Source organism: Salvelinus alpinus, chromosome 2, assembly GCF_045679555.1.
Source record: "Salvelinus alpinus chromosome 2, SLU_Salpinus.1, whole genome shotgun sequence".
Classification (NCBI taxonomy): Eukaryota; Metazoa; Chordata; class Actinopteri; order Salmoniformes; family Salmonidae; genus Salvelinus; species Salvelinus alpinus.
The window spans coordinates 114,222,868-114,240,204 of NC_092087.1; the positions used below are offsets into that span (position 1 = coordinate 114,222,868).

Below are 17,337 nucleotides of genomic sequence, written 5' to 3' on the forward strand. Positions count from 1 at the left end.
ACAGAAAAAATATATAGACTGATATTGATTTATTCAGGGGGGGGCTAATTAATATTTTAGTTCTAGCGACGTCTCTGGTTCCTACCCTTTAACTTTTTGTCTGAAAATTAAATATACATTTTACTCAACTACCCAATCCAGTCAGCAGTGTGGGAATTTAAGGCGACGCTGTTGGTGTGACGTATAATTTAGTGGACGGAACGCTTCTTTCAGCAGCAGCAATAGTTAGTCAGACACCTCGGTAGCTTGCTGGACACAATAGCCGAACCAATAAAGCTCTTTAGATGCTTTCGTTTTTTTTTATTAGCCACTGTGTTTTAAAACCAATTCTGTCGTCTTGGTTAGTTATCCGATTTAATTTCATACTTACGGTGTTGTTGTTATTAGTCAGCTGGCGGGCTGGTTAAGTTAGCATTAGCCTAGCTAGCTAACATCCCCGACCATGCGGTCACTAAGCTACTCCCGTGCTAAAGGAGAGGAGGGGATCACAGTAAAACAAGAAGTAGAGGATGAGGCCGTTACTGTGAAAGAAGAGGAAGAAGCGTTGAGAGTGAAAGAGGAGGAGGATGTTACAGTAAAAGGAGAGGAGGATGCAGTTTATGGAGTGAAAGAGGAGGAGGAAGAGATGACTGTTACATCGAAAAAGGAGGAAGAAGAAGAGAAGGAAACTGGATATCTGGGCCCGGTTTCCCAAACGCATCTTAAGGTGTCCGATGGTTCTAACGGTGAATTTAGCCATAAGATGGTTTTGAGAAACCGTTCCCTGATTAACACTCGTAAGTACCTTCTAAAAAACAGAGGCACAAACTCTGCAGTTGTTGAACTGATGTTTGGTGTTAAACACATGCCTCATGAGCTTAGTTCAACTGTTGTATCCCATCAGAACCCCAAATAAGCTTTTTTTACTCCAATGTTTAGAAACAATGTAAATCAACACTGTATAGCCTCAACATGGTTAAAACTATAATGTTGATACCATGGATAGTCAGTCCTTGCATCCATTGGTCTGTCTATGAATTTGAGAGTAGTTAAATGTCTCCAGGCCCATCATCATCTTATTACCAAAACAGTGGTGGAATGACTGCTTTGTTATTGTTTCAACTTCAGATTGGTTGTTTGTTGTGTGGCTTTTTTAAAGGGACAACCTAGGATTTAAACAGAAACAAAATGGCTGCCCAGAGACTTGGGGGGATGGATGAGGGATGGGGGTTGGAGAAATGTAACCACTCTCAAATTCATAGAGAAAGCTATTGTATCAACCTTAACTTCTTTGGGCTGCAGTCCTAACGGTCGTCAGGAGCCAGGTCATTTACGCAGGTCGTCAGGAGCCAGGTCCTTTACCCAGGTCGTCAGGAGCCAGGTCATTTACCCAGGTCGTCAGGAGCCAGGCCATTTACCCAGGTCGTCAGGAGCCAGGTCATTTACCCAGGTTGTCAGGAGCCAGGTCATTTACCCAGGTCATCAGGAGCCAGGTCATTTACCCAGGTAGTCAGGAGCCAGGTCATTTACCCAGGTAGTCAGGAGCCAGGTCATTTACCCAGGTCGTCAGGAGCCAGGTCATTTACCCAGGTAGTCAGGAGCCAGGTCATTTACCCAGGTTGTCAGGAGCCAGGTCATTTACCCAGGTTGTCAGGAGCCAGGTCATTTACCCAGGTCGTCAGGAGCCAGGTCATTTACCCAGGTCGTCAGGAGCCAGGTCATTTACCCAGGTCGTCAGGAGCCAGGTCATTTACCCAGGTCGTCAGGAGCCAGGTCATTTACCCAGGTCGTCAGGAGCCAGGTCATTTACCCAGGTCGTCAGGAGCCAGGTCATTTACCCAGGTCGTCAGGAGCCAGGTCATTTACCCAGGTCGTCAGGAGCCAGGTCATTTACCCAGGTCGTCAGGAGCCAGGTCATTTACCCAGGTCCTCAGGAGCCAGGTCATTTACCCAGGTCCTCAGGAGCCAGGTCATTTACCCAGGTCGTCAGCAGCCAGGTCATTTACCCAGGTCGTCAGGAGCCAGGTCATTTACCCAGGTCATTTACCCAGGTCGTCAGGAGCCAGGTCATTTACCCAGATCGTCAGGAGCCAGGTCATTTACCCAGGTCGTCAGGAGCCAGGTCATTTACACAGGTCGTCAGGAGCCAGGTCATTTACCCAGGTCGTCAGGAGCCAGGTCATTTACCCAGGTCGTCAGGAGCCAGGTCATTTACCCAGGTCGTCAGGAGCCAGGTCATTTACCCAGGTCGTCAGGAGCAAGGTCATTTACCAAGGTAGTCAGGAGCCAGGTCATTTACCCAGGTAGTCAGGAGCCAGGTCATTTACCCAGGTCGTCAGGAGCCAGGTCATTTACCCAGGTTCACAGGAGCCAGGTCATTTACCCAGGTCGTCAGGAGCCAGGTCATTTACCCAGGTTCACAGGAGCCAGGTCATTTACCCAGGTCGTCAGCAGCCAGGTCATTTACCCAGATCGTCAGGAGCCAGGTCATTTACCTAGGTCGTCAGGAGCCAGGCCATTTACCCAGGTCATCAGGAGCCAAGTCATTTACCCAGGTCGTCAGGAGCCAGGTCATTTACCCAGGTCGTCAGGAGCCAGGTCATTTACCTAGGTTGTCAGGAGCCAGGTCATTTACCCAGGTCGTCTGGAGCCAGGTCATTTACCCAGGTCATTTACCCAGGTCGTCAGGAGCCAGGTCATTTACCCAGGTCCTCGGGAGCCAGGTCATTTACCCAGGTCGTCAGGAGCCAGGTCATTTACCCAGGTCCTCAGGAGCCAGGTCATTTACCCAGGTCCTCAGGAGCCAGGTCATTTACCCAGGTCCTCAGGAGGCAGGTCATTTACCCAGGTCGTCAGCAGCCAGGTCATTTACCCAGGTCGTCAGGAGCCAGGTCATTTACCCAGGTCATTTACCCAGGTCGTCAGGAGCCAGGTCATTTACCCAGGTAGTCAGGAGCCAGGTCATTTACCCAGGTAGTCAGGAGTCAGGTCTTTTACCCAGGTCGTCAGGAGCCAGGTCATTTACCCAGGTCGTCAGGAGCCAGGTCATTTACCCAGGTCGTCAGGAGCAAGGTCATTTACCCAGGTCGTCGGGAGCCAGGTCATTTACCCAGCTAGTCAGGAGCCAGGTCATTTACCCAGGTAGTCAGGAGCCAGGTCATTTACCCAGGTCGTCAGGAGCCAGGTCATTTACCCAGGTTCACAGGAGCCAGGTCATTTACCCAGGTCGTCAGGAGCCAGGTCATTTACCCAGGTTCACAGGAGCCAGGTCATTTACCCAGGTCGTCAGGAGCCAGGTCATTTACCCAGATCGTCAGGAGCCAGGTCATTTACCTAGGTCGTCAGGAGCCAAGTCATTTACCCAGGTCGTCAGGAGCCAGGTCATTTACCCAGGTCGTCAGGAGCCAGGTCATTTACCTAGGTCGTCAGGAGCCAGGTCATTTACCCAGGTCGTCTGGAGCCAGGTCATTTACCCAGGTCATTTACCCAGGTCGTCAGGAGCCAGGTCATTTACCCAGGTCCTCAGGAGCCAGGTCATTTACCCAGGTCGTCAGGAGCCAGGTAATTTACACAGGTAATTTGCCCAGGTTGTCAGGAGCCAGGTCATTTACCCAGGTCATCAGGAGCCAGGTCATTTACCCAGGTAGTCAGGAGCCAGGTCATTTACCCAGGTAGTCAGGAGCCAGGTCATTTACCCAGGTCGTCAGGAGCAAGGTCATTTACCCAGGTCATTTACCCAGGTCGTCGGAAGGCAGGTCATTTACCCAGGTCATTTACCCAGGTCATCAGGAGCCAGGTCATTTACTCAGGTCGTCAGGAGCCAGGTCATTTACACAGGTAGTCAGGAGCCAGGTCATTTACCCAGGTCGTCAGGAGCCAGGTCATTTACCCAGGTCATTTACCCAGGTCGTCAGGAGCCAGGTCATTTACCCAGATCATCAGGAGCCAGGTCATTTACCCAGGTCGTCAGGAGCCAGGTCATTTACCCAGGTCGTCAGGAGCCAGGTCATTTACCCAGGTCGTCAGAAGCCAGGTCATTTACCCAGGTCGTCAGGAGCCAGGTCATTTACCCAGGTCGTCAGGAGCCAGGTCATTTACCCAGGTCGTCAGGAGCAAGGTCATTTACCCAGGTCATTTACCCAGGTAGTCAGGAGCCAGGTCATTTACCCAGGTAGTCAGGAGCCAGGTCATTTACCCAGGTCGTCAGGAGCCAGGTCATTTACCCAGGTTCACAGGAGCCAGGTCATTTACCCAGGTCGTCAGGAGCCAGGTCATTTACCCAGGTTCACAGGAGCCAGGTCATTTACCCAGGTCGTCAGGAGCCAGGTCATTTACCCAGATCGTCAGGAGCCAGGTCATTTACCTAGGTCATCAGGAGCCAGGCCATTTACCCAGGTCATCAGGAGCCAAGTCATTTACCCAGGTCGTCAGGAGCCAGGTCATTTACCCAGGTCGTCAGGAGCCAGGTCATTTACCTAGGTTGTCAGGAGCCAGGTCATTTACCCAGGTCCTCGGGAGCCAGGTCATTTACCCAGGTCATTTACCCAGGTCGTCAGGAGCCAGGTCATTTACCCAGGTCCTCGGGAGCCAGGTCATTTACCCAGGTCGTCAGGAGCCAGGTCATTTACCCAGGTCCTCAGGAGCCAGGTCATTTACCCAGGTCCTCAGGAGCCAGGTCATTTACCCAGGTCCTCAGGAGGCAGGTCATTTACCCAGGTCGTCAGCAGCCAGGTCATTTACCCAGGTCGTCAGGAGCCAGGTCATTTACCCAGGTCGTCAGGAGCCAGGTCATCAGGAGCCAGGTCATTTACCCAGGTAGTCAGGAGCCAGGTCATTTACCCAGGTAGTCAGGAGTCAGGTCTTTTACCCAGGTCGTCAGGAGCCAGGTCATTTACCCAGGTCGTCAGGAGCCAGGTCATTTACCCAGGTCGTCAGGAGCAAGGTCATTTACCCAGGTCGTCGGGAGCCAGGTCATTTACCCAGGTAGTCAGGAGCCAGGTCATTTACCCAGGTAGTCAGGAGCCAGGTCATTTACCCAGGTCGTCAGGAGCCAGGTCATTTACCCAGGTTCACAGGAGCCAGGTCATTTACCCAGGTCGTCAGGAGCCAGGTCATTTACCCAGGTTCACAGGAGCCAGGTCATTTACCCAGGTCGTCAGGAGCCAGGTCATTTACCCAGATCGTCAGGAGCCAGGTCATTTACCTAGGTCGTCAGGAGCCAAGTCATTTACCCAGGTCGTCAGGAGCCAGGTCATTTACCCAGGTCGTCAGGAGCCAGGTCATTTACCTAGGTCGTCAGGAGCCAGGTCATTTACCCAGGTCGTCAGGAGCCAGGTCATTTACCCAGGTCCTCAGGAGCCAGGTCATTTACCCAGGTCGTCAGGAGCCAGGTAATTTACACAGGTAATTTGCCCAGGTTGTCAGGAGCCAGGTCATTTACCCAGGTCATCAGGAGCCAGGTCATTTACCCAGGTAGTCAGGAGCCAGGTCATTTACCCAGGTAGTCAGGAGCCAGGTCATTTACCCAGGTCGTCAGGAGCAAGGTCATTTACCCAGGTCGTCGGAAGCAGGTCATTTACCCAGGTCCTCAGGAGCCAGGTCATTTACCCAGGTCGTCAGGAGCCAGGTAATTTACACAGGTAATTTGCCCAGGTTGTCAGGAGCCAGGTCATTTACCCAGGTCATCAGGAGCCAGGTCATTTACCCAGGTAGTCAGGAGCCAGGTCATTTACCCAGGTAGTCAGGAGCCAGGTCATTTACCCAGGTCGTCAGGAGCAAGGTCATTTACCCAGGTCATTTACCCAGGTCGTCGGAAGGCAGGTCATTTACCCAGGTCATTTACCCAGGTCATCAGGAGCCAGGTCATTTACTCAGGTCGTCAGGAGCCAGGTCATTTACACAGGTAGTCAGGAGCCAGGTCATTTACCCAGGTCGTCAGGAGCCAGGTCATTTACCCAGGTTCACAGGAGCCAGGTCATTTACCCAGGTCGTCAGCAGCCAGGTCATTTACCCAGGTCGTCAGGAGCCAGGTCATTTACCCAGGTCATTTACCCAGGTCGTCAGGAGCCAGGTCATTTACCCAGATCATCAGGAGCCAGGTCATTTACCCAGGTCGTCAGGAGCCAGGTCATTTACCCAGGTCGTCAGGAGCCAGGTCATTTACCCAGGTCGTCAGGAGCCAGGTCATTTACCCAGGTCGTCAGGAGCCAGGTCATTTACCCAGGTCGTCAGGAGCAAGGTCATTTACCCAGGTCATTTACCCAGGTAGTCAGGAGCCAGGTCATTTACCCAGGTAGTCAGGAGCCAGGTCATTTACCCAGGTCGTCAGGAGCCAGGTCATTTACCCAGGTTCACAGGAGCCAGGTCATTTACCCAGGTCGTCAGGAGCCAGGTCATTTACCCAGGTTCACAGGAGCCAGGTCATTTACCCAGGTCGTCAGGAGCCAGGTCATTTACCCAGATCGTCAGGAGCCAGGTCATTTACCTAGGTCATCAGGAGCCAGGCCATTTACCCAGGTCATCAGGAGCCAAGTCATTTACCCAGGTCGTCAGGAGCCAGGTCATTTACCCAGGTCGTCAGGAGCCAGGTCATTTACCTAGGTTGTCAGGAGCCAGGTCATTTACCCAGGTCGTCTGGAGCCAGGTCATTTACCCAGGTCATTTACCCAGGTCGTCAGGAGCCAGGTCATTTACCCAGGTCCTCGGGAGCCAGGTCATTTACCCAGGTCGTCAGGAGCCAGGTCATTTACCCAGGTCCTCAGGAGCCAGGTCATTTACCCAGGTCCTCAGGAGCCAGGTCATTTACCCAGGTCCTCAGGAGGCAGGTCATTTACCCAGGTCGTCAGCAGCCAGGTCATTTACCCAGGTCGTCAGGAGCCAGGTCATTTACCCAGGTCATTTACCCAGGTCGTCAGGAGCCAGGTCATCAGGAGCCAGGTCATTTACCCAGGTAGTCAGGAGCCAGGTCATTTACCCAGGTAGTCAGGAGCCAGGTCATTTACCCAGGTAGTCAGGAGTCAGATCTTTTACCCAGGTCGTCAGGAGCCAGGTCATTTACCTAGGTCGTCAGGAGCCAAGTCATTTACCCAGGTCGTCAGGAGCCAGGTCATTTACCCAGGTCGTCAGGAGCCAGGTCATTTACCTAGGTCGTCAGGAGCCAGGTCATTTACCCAGGTCGTCAGGAGCCAGGTCATTTACCCAGGTCCTCAGGAGCCAGGTCATTTACCCAGGTCGTCAGGAGCCAGGTAATTTACACAGGTAATTTGCCCAGGTTGTCAGGAGCCAGGTCATTTACCCAGGTCATCAGGAGCCAGGTCATTTACCCAGGTAGTCAGGAGCCAGGTCATTTACCCAGGTAGTCAGGAGCCAGGTCATTTACCCAGGTCGTCAGGAGCAAGGTCATTTACCCAGGTCGTCGGAAGCAGGTCATTTACCCAGGTCCTCAGGAGCCAGGTCATTTACCCAGGTCGTCAGGAGCCAGGTAATTTACACAGGTAATTTGCCCAGGTTGTCAGGAGCCAGGTCATTTACCCAGGTCATCAGGAGCCAGGTCATTTACCCAGGTAGTCAGGAGCCAGGTCATTTACCCAGGTAGTCAGGAGCCAGGTCATTTACCCAGGTCGTCAGGAGCAAGGTCATTTACCCAGGTCATTTACCCAGGTCGTCGGAAGGCAGGTCATTTACCCAGGTCATTTACCCAGGTCATCAGGAGCCAGGTCATTTACTCAGGTCGTCAGGAGCCAGGTCATTTACACAGGTAGTCAGGAGCCAGGTCATTTACCCAGGTCGTCAGGAGCCAGGTCATTTACCCAGGTTCACAGGAGCCAGGTCATTTACCCAGGTCGTCAGCAGCCAGGTCATTTACCCAGGTCGTCAGGAGCCAGGTCATTTACCCAGGTCATTTACCCAGGTCGTCAGGAGCCAGGTCATTTACCCAGATCATCAGGAGCCAGGTCATTTACCCAGGTCGTCAGGAGCCAGGTCATTTACCCAGGTCGTCAGGAGCCAGGTCATTTACCCAGGTCGTCAGGAGCCAGGTCATTTACCCAGGTCGTCAGGAGCCAGGTCATTTACCCAGGTCGTCAGGAGCAAGGTCATTTACCCAGGTCATTTACCCAGGTAGTCAGGAGCCAGGTCATTTACCCAGGTAGTCAGGAGCCAGGTCATTTACCCAGGTCGTCAGGAGCCAGGTCATTTACCCAGGTTCACAGGAGCCAGGTCATTTACCCAGGTCGTCAGGAGCCAGGTCATTTACCCAGGTTCACAGGAGCCAGGTCATTTACCCAGGTCGTCAGGAGCCAGGTCATTTACCCAGATCGTCAGGAGCCAGGTCATTTACCTAGGTCATCAGGAGCCAGGCCATTTACCCAGGTCATCAGGAGCCAAGTCATTTACCCAGGTCGTCAGGAGCCAGGTCATTTACCCAGGTCGTCAGGAGCCAGGTCATTTACCTAGGTTGTCAGGAGCCAGGTCATTTACCCAGGTCGTCTGGAGCCAGGTCATTTACCCAGGTCATTTACCCAGGTCGTCAGGAGCCAGGTCATTTACCCAGGTCCTCGGAAGCCAGGTCATTTACCCAGGTCGTCAGGAGCCAGGTCATTTACCCAGGTCCTCAGGAGCCAGGTCATTTACCCAGGTCCTCAGGAGCCAGGTCATTTACCCAGGTCCTCAGGAGGCAGGTCATTTACCCAGGTCGTCAGCAGCCAGGTCATTTACCCAGGTCGTCAGGAGCCAGGTCATTTACCCAGGTCATTTACCCAGGTCGTCAGGAGCCAGGTCATCAGGAGCCAGGTCATTTACCCAGGTAGTCAGGAGCCAGGTCATTTACCCAGGTAGTCAGGAGTCAGGTCTTTTACCCAGGTCGTCAGGAGCCAGGTCATTTACCCAGGTCGTCAGGAGCCAGGTCATTTACCCAGGTCGTCAGGAGCAAGGTCATTTACCCAGGTCGTCGGGAGCCAGGTCATTTACCCAGGTAGTCAGGAGCCAGGTCATTTACCCAGGTAGTCAGGAGCCAGGTCATTTACCCAGGTCGTCAGGAGCCAGGTCATTTACCCAGGTTCACAGGAGCCAGGTCATTTACCCAGGTCGTCAGGAGCCAGATCATTTACCCAGGTTCACAGGAGCCAGGTCATTTACCCAGGTCGTCAGGAGCCAGGTCATTTACCCAGATCGTCAGGAGCCAGGTCATTTACCTAGGTCGTCAGGAGCCAAGTCATTTACCCAGGTCGTCAGGAGCCAGGTCATTTACCCAGGTCGTCAGGAGCCAGGTCATTTACCTAGGTCGTCAGGAGCCAGGTCATTTACCCAGGTCGTCAGGAGCCAGGTCATTTACCCAGGTCCTCAGGAGCCAGGTCATTTACCCAGGTCGTCAGGAGCCAGGTAATTTACACAGGTAATTTGCCCAGGTTGTCAGGAGCCAGGTCATTTACTCAGGTCGTCAGGAGCCAGGTCATTTACACAGGTAGTCAGGAGCCAGGTCATTTACCCAGGTCGTCAGGAGCCAGGTCATTTACCCAGGTTCACAGGAGCCAGGTCATTTACCCAGGTCGTCAGGAGCCAGGTCATTTACCCAGATCGTCAGGAGCCAGGTCATTTATCTAGGTCATCAGGAGCCAGGTCATTTACCCAGGTCATTTACCCAAGTCATCAGGAGCCAGGTCATTTACCCAGGTCATCAGGAGCCAGGTCATTTATCACACAAGTCAGTTATTCTTAAATAACTAAAAAAAAAAAAAAATTACTTAAATCTTTATTCACTTATTAATAAGGGAGCAGGTCAATACAACACGCAAATATAAAGTTAATCAATTGAGTGCTGTATGATGATGGCTGGTTGACAAATCACCCCCAGATGATTCGTTGAGAGCCACAAGACAGAAGTACAAAGGTCTTTCAACCTACATGACGAACAACAGATGTATAGAACGGGTCACAAGGTTAAGATTTGTATGAGAGATACTTATAATTTCAGCAGACAGTATCTGCTGTAAAAACATTACTCTTTGTGTAGAGACCAGGATCTGGCCCTGGGGTCATCTCTCCCTGGTACCATATAGAACAGAAACATTAACTCATGCTCTGGAATGCGGTCTCTTTAGGTTTTATCACCCAAAAGACATTGTAAATCTCCTGTCAGTGTTTTCTCCCAGAGGCCCATCTAGTCTAGGACATCTAGTGGAAGGCGTATGAAGTGCATGTATACTAATACATATCAAGCACATTTATAGGCAGGCCCTAGAACAGAGCATCGATTTCAGATTTTCCACTTCCTGTCAGGAAGTTTGCTGCAAAATGAGTTCTGTTTCACTCACAGATATAATTCAAACGGTTTTAGAAACTAGAGAGTGTTTTCTATCCAATAGTAATAATAATATGCATATTGTACGAGCAAGAATTGAGTACGAGGCCGTTTGTAATGGGCACCTTTTATCCAGGCTACTCAATACTGCCCCTGCAGCCCAAACAGGTTAAGACACATGTCAAATATTGAACATTCATTACAGACGTCATTGTTTGTACAACATCATGGCTACGCTGTTGACATCACCTTTTTACAGTGGATTTTTGCTGTTGTGGGCCTTTAACCATCTGTCTGACTTTTTGTTCACACAGGAGAGATACCGGACTATCGTGGATCCTCTGGGGAGCCTCAACAACAACATGATGCTGAAGAGGCAGAGAAGAGTCTCTCCTCATCAGAGCACCTCAAGAAACACCAGTGGAGACCCACAGGGAAGAAATCTCACTGCTGCTCTGACTGTGGGAAGAGATTCACCTCATCAGGCATTAAAATTCATCAGAGAATCCACACAGGAGAGACACCTTATAGCTGTGGTCAATGTGGGAAGAGTTTTGGTCAATCTAGCCATCTGGTATCACACCAGAGAACACACACAGGAGAGAAACCTTATAGATGTGGTCAATGTGGGAAGAGATGTTCTACATCTGGCAATCTGACTATACACCAGAGAATACACACAGGAGAGAAACCTTATAGATGTGGTCAATGTGGGAAGAGATGTTCTACATCTGGCAATCTGACTATACACCAGAGAATACACACAGGAGAGAAACCTTATAGCTGTGATCAATGTGGGAAGAGTTTTGTTCAATCTGGAGAGCTGACAGTGCACAAGAGAATACACACAGGAGAGAAACCTTACAGCTGTGATCAATGTGGGAAGAGTTTTGCTCGATCTTGCCATCTGGTATCACACCAGAGAACACACACAGGAGAGAATCCTTATAGCTGTGGTCAATGTGGGAAGAGATGTTCTACATCTGGCAATCTGACTATACACCAGAGAATACACACAGGAGAGAAACCTTATAGCTGTGATCAATGTGGGAAGAGTTTTGTTCGATCTGGAGAGCTGACAGTGCACAAGAGAATACACACAGGAGAGAAATCTTACAGCTGTGATCAATGTGGGAAGAGTTTTGCTCGATCTTGCCATCTGGTATCACACCAGAGAACACACACAGGAGAGAAACCTTATAGCTGTGGTCAATGTGGGAAGAGATGTTCTACATCTGGCAATCTGACTGTACACCAGAGAATACACACAGGAGAGAAACCTTATAGCTGTGATCAATGTGGGAAGAGTTTTGTTCGATCTGGCCAGCTGGTATCACACCAGAGAACACACACAGGAGAGAAACCTTATAGCTGTGGTCAATGTGGGAAGAGATGTTCTACATCTGGCAATCTGACTATACACCAGAGAATACACACAGGAGAGAAACCTTATAGCTGTGGTCAATGTGGGAAGAGTTTTTCTTCTTCAGGCTATCTAACTATACACCAGAGAATACACACAGGAGAGAAACCTTATAGCTGTGGTCAATGTGGGAAGAGTTTTTCTTCTTCAGGCTATCTAACTATACACCATAGAACACACACAGGAGAGAAATCTTATAGCTGTGTTCAATGTGGGAAGAGTTTTAGTCAATCTGGAGATCTGACAGTGCACCAGAGAACACACACAGGAGAGAAACCTCTTAGCTGTGACCAGAGATAATCTGAAAATGTATATATGAAGGAGTTGTTTCATGATATCAATTAATTAATGTCACAATGTAGAATGTTTTAATATATAGTATATTAATATACTCTGCAGTAAGTCAGTCAGAATGTCACAATGTAGAACCCTAAACGTTTGCCCCCTTATCAATTGATTTCAACATGATATGGACATTAGGCTCATTGGGGGAAATCCAGGCTCTGAATTGAAAGAGTATTATTTATGTGATTTAACACAAAGTGACTAACAAAAAAAGAGTTGTCCTCTAACCAGTGATGTACACATTATTCCCAGAATCAACTGATTTCAACATGATATCGATGAGTTATGACAAATAAGTGTTGTTCCTTTGTTTAGTGACCCCTAAATTTAAATGCATCACTCCAATATGTAGCTGACTGTGTTCTGCAGGTTGTCCTCTAACCAGTGAGGTAAAAGATATCTCCCATTTCCATGTGTTTTTTAGTTGTTCGTTTCAACAGCACGTACAACCTGATTTCCCCCCTAATCGATACCAGTGATTTATTGCTACTTGTCAAAACAACAGCGTTTCTGGTGCTTGTGCAGTTTATAAGGAGCTTGTTTTAAAAAAAGACAATTATTGTGGCAGATGTTTGTGTATATACCACATGTTAGGTTTTCAATTTATCCCAAACTGTTTCTGCATATTGGTTATTGATTTGGACATGTTAAAACTGTGTTTTGACATTGGGGCTATCCCACCTAGCAAAATGTCATTGAAAAGCCGTTAAAAATAATACTATGCAACCAAATATTTCATATTTACATTTCATGTAACATTTAGTAATGAAAATCATTCATGCAACCAACTGACAGTTTTTTGGGTACAATTATATTGACATTGTTGCCCTGCTTTTAGAATATCAGGGTTAATTCTCTGATGTGCCAATCCAAATGTACTAGAGCATGACATTGGGGACTGGGCCCCGATCCAACAACATGCCTATCTAGTGAACCCTGAAAAGAAAGAGAAGCTCCGCAGTGAGGTGGAAAGTTACTACGGATATTGCAGGAGTTTCCTCTTGAAATCAGACATGTCCGTGGTGAGAACAACCTGGTTGCTGATTGTCTCAAGGGGTGCAGTCAAAATGTTTTGTGTTTTGCGTTTAGCCAGTGCATTGCCATGGATCACAGTTTATTTTTACTGCACGTTTTTCCGTATTGGAGATGAGTTTTGTTTGGGCTCGTTCCAAGGGGACGAGAGTTCTAGAAGCGAGTGAGTTTTAGGAAGACGAGTTCTAGAAGCTATAGAAAGAAAAATCTTTGTGGGAATAATAAAAAATAAATATTGTTTTTAATTGTTGTTTGCCAGTAGACAGACACCATGTTTATATTGGTGACGGTGAAGCATTGTAGTTGATTATAATGTGAAATGGAAGTTGTTTTCTGTTGTTGGTGAGCAAACTCTTAAGGTGTTAGTTAGTCTTTGGTTTTTCCATTTATGGTTTGAGGTTGGACTTTAGCATGTATAGCTCGTTAGCACGTAGGACGCACTGATTGGTGTCACCTGTTAGTCAGTATGTGTTACACCTGTGCTGGCTTGTCCATCTCGTTAGTGGGAAGGTGTTTCACCTGAGCTGGTCCAGGTTCTATTTAAGAGTGTCTGGCCCAGTGCTCCAGTTGTCTTGATAGATGTGGAGAGTCAACACCTTTAGTTGCTCCACCTTTTTGGTTTACTTCCTGTCTTTAAGTTTCTTCTTGGGCAGATTTAGTGGGTCTCGTGGTGGGTGTCTTTTAGGTCCCAGTTGTTGTTACTAGTCAACTTTTAGTTGACACCCCCATAGTGTCTTTCAGAACCCCTCCTAAAAAACAAGCTTATATTTTGGGTTGGATATTGCATCCAATTAATATTTTAATAATATTTTAATCAATGGAATTTCCTTAATTAGTTCATTATTCTTCTGTAGCATCCATCCATCATGTCTGAAATGTGCTGTATAAATAAAGCTCGATTTGATTTCGACAACAAAATGTTATTTTTATTCAAAAGACTCTTAGTATGAAAATCAGTATCAATCCCATGTCAAATGATTCAACTACTGAAATCAGAAACAAACAAATGGATCAAACAGATCAATCACACTTTTCCAGCCTGCTGAAGGCGTGGTGGAGTGGTAAACACCACCCCCGGCTCTACCGGGGGCTTGAGGTGGTCTCCCACAGCTCTGCTGGTGGAGTGGTAAGCACCACCCCCGGCTCTACCGGGGGCTTGAGGTGGTCTCCCACAGCTCTGCTGGTGGAGTGGTAAACACCACCCCCGGCTCTACCGGGGGCTTGAGGTGGTCTCCCACAGCTCTGCTGGTGGAGTGGTAAACACCACCCCCGGCTCTACCGGGGGCTTGAGGTGGTCTCCCACAGCTCTGCTGGTGGAGTGGTAAACACCACCCCCGGCTCTACCAGGGGCTTGAGGTGGTCTCCCACAGCTCTGCTGGTGGAGTGGTAAACACCACCCCCGGCTCTACCAGGGGCTTGAGGTGGTCTCCCACAGCTCTGCTGGTGGAGTGGTAAACACCACCCCCGGCTCTACCAGCGGCTTGAGGTGGTCTCTCACAGATCTGCTTATGTCATGTTCTGTGGCCTTGCCGTTCCATCTCTTGACTGCCCCTGCAACACAGAAAGAAACACATTTAGTCATATTATATAAAACACTCAAAGTAATGGATATGGAGCATCTATGGCCTCAGTTACACCTGGCACCTAAATGTGACTTCTGTCATCCGATCACTCTAAGCTCCATTAGGTTCAGATCTAGCAGGATGGGCCTTTGACAGTCTGGATGCAGTCAGGCCACTGAATATAAATAAGCAATGTAAAAAGATGTGGTGAATGAGTGGGGAAAAGTATATTTTACACATGACCTTCATAATAAATTAAATCAAATGTTATTTGTCACATACACTTGTTTAGCAGATGTTACTGCGGGTGTAGCGAAATGCTTGTGTTTCTAGCTCCAACAGTCCAGTAATATCTAACAATACACACAATCTAAAGGAATGGAATTAAGAATATATAAATCTTTGGCCCGAGTGATGTCAGAGCGGCATAGACTAAGATACAGTAGAATAGGATAGAATACAGTATATACATATGAGATGAGTAATACATAGACTAAGATACAGTAGAATAGGATAGAATACAGTATATACATATGAGATGAGTAATACATAGACTAAGATACAGTAGAATAGGATAGAATACAGTATATACATATGAGATGAGTAATACATAGACTAAGATACGATACAGTAGAATAGGATAGAATACAGTATATACATATGAGATGAGTAATACATAGACTAAGATACAGTAGAATAGGATAGAATACAGTATATACATATGAGATGAGTAATACATAGACAGTTACAGTAGAATAGGATAGAATACAGTATATACATATGAGATGAGTAATACATAGACTAAGATACAGTAGAATAGAATACAGTATATACATATGAGATGAGTAATACATAGACAGATACAGTAGAATAGGATAGAATACAGTATATACATATGAGATGAGTAATACATAGACTAAGATACAGTAGAATAGGATAGAATACAGTATATACATATGAGATGAGTAATACATAGACTAAGATACAGTAGAATAGGATAGAATACAGTATATACATATGAGATGAGTAATACATAGACTAAGATACAGTAGAATAGGATAGAATACAGTATATACATATGAGATGAGTAATACATAGACTAAGATACAGTAGAATAGGATAGAATACAGTATATACATATGAGATGAGTAATACATAGACTAAGATACAGTAGAATAGGATAGAATACAGTATATACATATGAGATGAGTAATACATAGACTAAGATACAGTAGGATAGAATACAGTATATACATATGAGATGAGTAATACATAGACTAAGATACAGTAGAATAGGATAGAATACAGTATGTACATATGAGATGAGTAATACATAGACAAGATACAATAGTATAGGGTAGAATACAGTATATCAGGTGAGTAATGCAAAATATGTAAACATTATTAAAGTGACTAGTGTTCCATTTTTAAAATGGCTAGTGATTCCAAGTCTATGTATATAGGCAGCAGCCTCTGATGTGCTACTGATGGCTATTTAACAGTCTGATGACCTTGAGATAGAAGCTGTTTTTCAGTCTCTCTGTCCCGGCTTTGATGTACCTGTACTGACCTCGCCTTCTGGATGATGGCGGGGTGAACAGGCAGTGGCTCGGGTGGATGTTGTCCTTGATGATATTTTTGGCCTTCCTGTGACATCGGGTCCTGTAGATGTCCTGGAGGGCAGGTAGTTTGCCCCCGGGGATGTGTTGGGCAAACCGCATCACCGGGGGGTGGGGTGCAGTTGAGGGCGGTGCAGTTGCCGTACCAGGCGGTGATACAGCCTGATAGGATGCTCTCAATTTTACACCTGTAAAAGTTTGTGAGGGTTTTAGGTGCCCAGACAAATTTCTTCAGCCTCCTGAGGTTGAAGAGTTGCTGTTGCGCCTTCTACACCACACTGTCTGTGTTTGGTGGACCATTTCAGTTTGTCAGTGATGTGTACGCAGAGGAACCTGAAGTTTTCCACCTTCTCCACTGCGGTCCCATCGATGTGGATAGGGGGGTGCTCCCTCTGCGGTTTCCTGAAGTCCACGATCATCTCCTTTGTTTTGTTGACGTTGGGCGAGAGGTTATTTTCCTGGCACCACACTCCCAGGGCCCTCACTTCCGCCCTGTAGGCTGTCTCATCATTGCTGGTAATCAGGCCTACTACTGTTGTGTCGTCTGCAAACTTAATGATTGAGGCTTGCGTGGCCACGCAGTCATGGGTGAACAGGAAGTACAGGAGGGGGCTGAGCACCCTTCCTTGTGGGTTTCAGCGAAGTGGAGGTGTTTTTTCCTACCTTCACCACCTGGGCGTGGCCCGTCAGGAAGTCCAGGACTCAGTTACACAGGGCGGGGTTCAGACCCAGGGCTTCAAGCTTAATGAAGAGCTTGAAGGGTACTATGGTGTTGAATGCTGAGCTATAGTCAATGAACAGCATTCTTATGTAGGTGATGGTGACGTGGATCTTTGGGGCGGTAATCAAATTGAAGTGGGTCTGGGGTGTCAGGTAAGGTGGAGGTGATATGATCCTTGACTAGTCTCTCAAAGCACTTCATGATGACGGAAGCAATAGTGTTTTAGTTCAGTTACCTTTGCTTTACGGGAGCGCAATGGTCTAAGGCACTGCATCTCAGTGCAAGAGGCGTCACTACAGTCCCTGGTTCGAATCCAGGCTGAATCCCATCTGGCCGTGATTGGGAGTCCCATAGGGACT

The 17,337-nt window shown here is 47.9% G+C and overlaps 1 protein-coding gene and 1 pseudogene across 1 annotated transcript in view; one reads left to right on the forward strand and one right to left on the reverse strand.

The window, feature by feature from the left end:
- Positions 1 to 17,337, reverse strand: part of LOC139549976 (parathymosin-like) — a 253,145-nt gene that overhangs the window by 131,975 nt on the left and 103,833 nt on the right. The window lies entirely within an intron of this gene.
- The window catches only part of LOC139552456 (zinc finger protein 585A pseudogene), a 100,809-nt pseudogene continuing 83,676 nt past the window's right edge, over positions 205 to 17,337 (forward strand).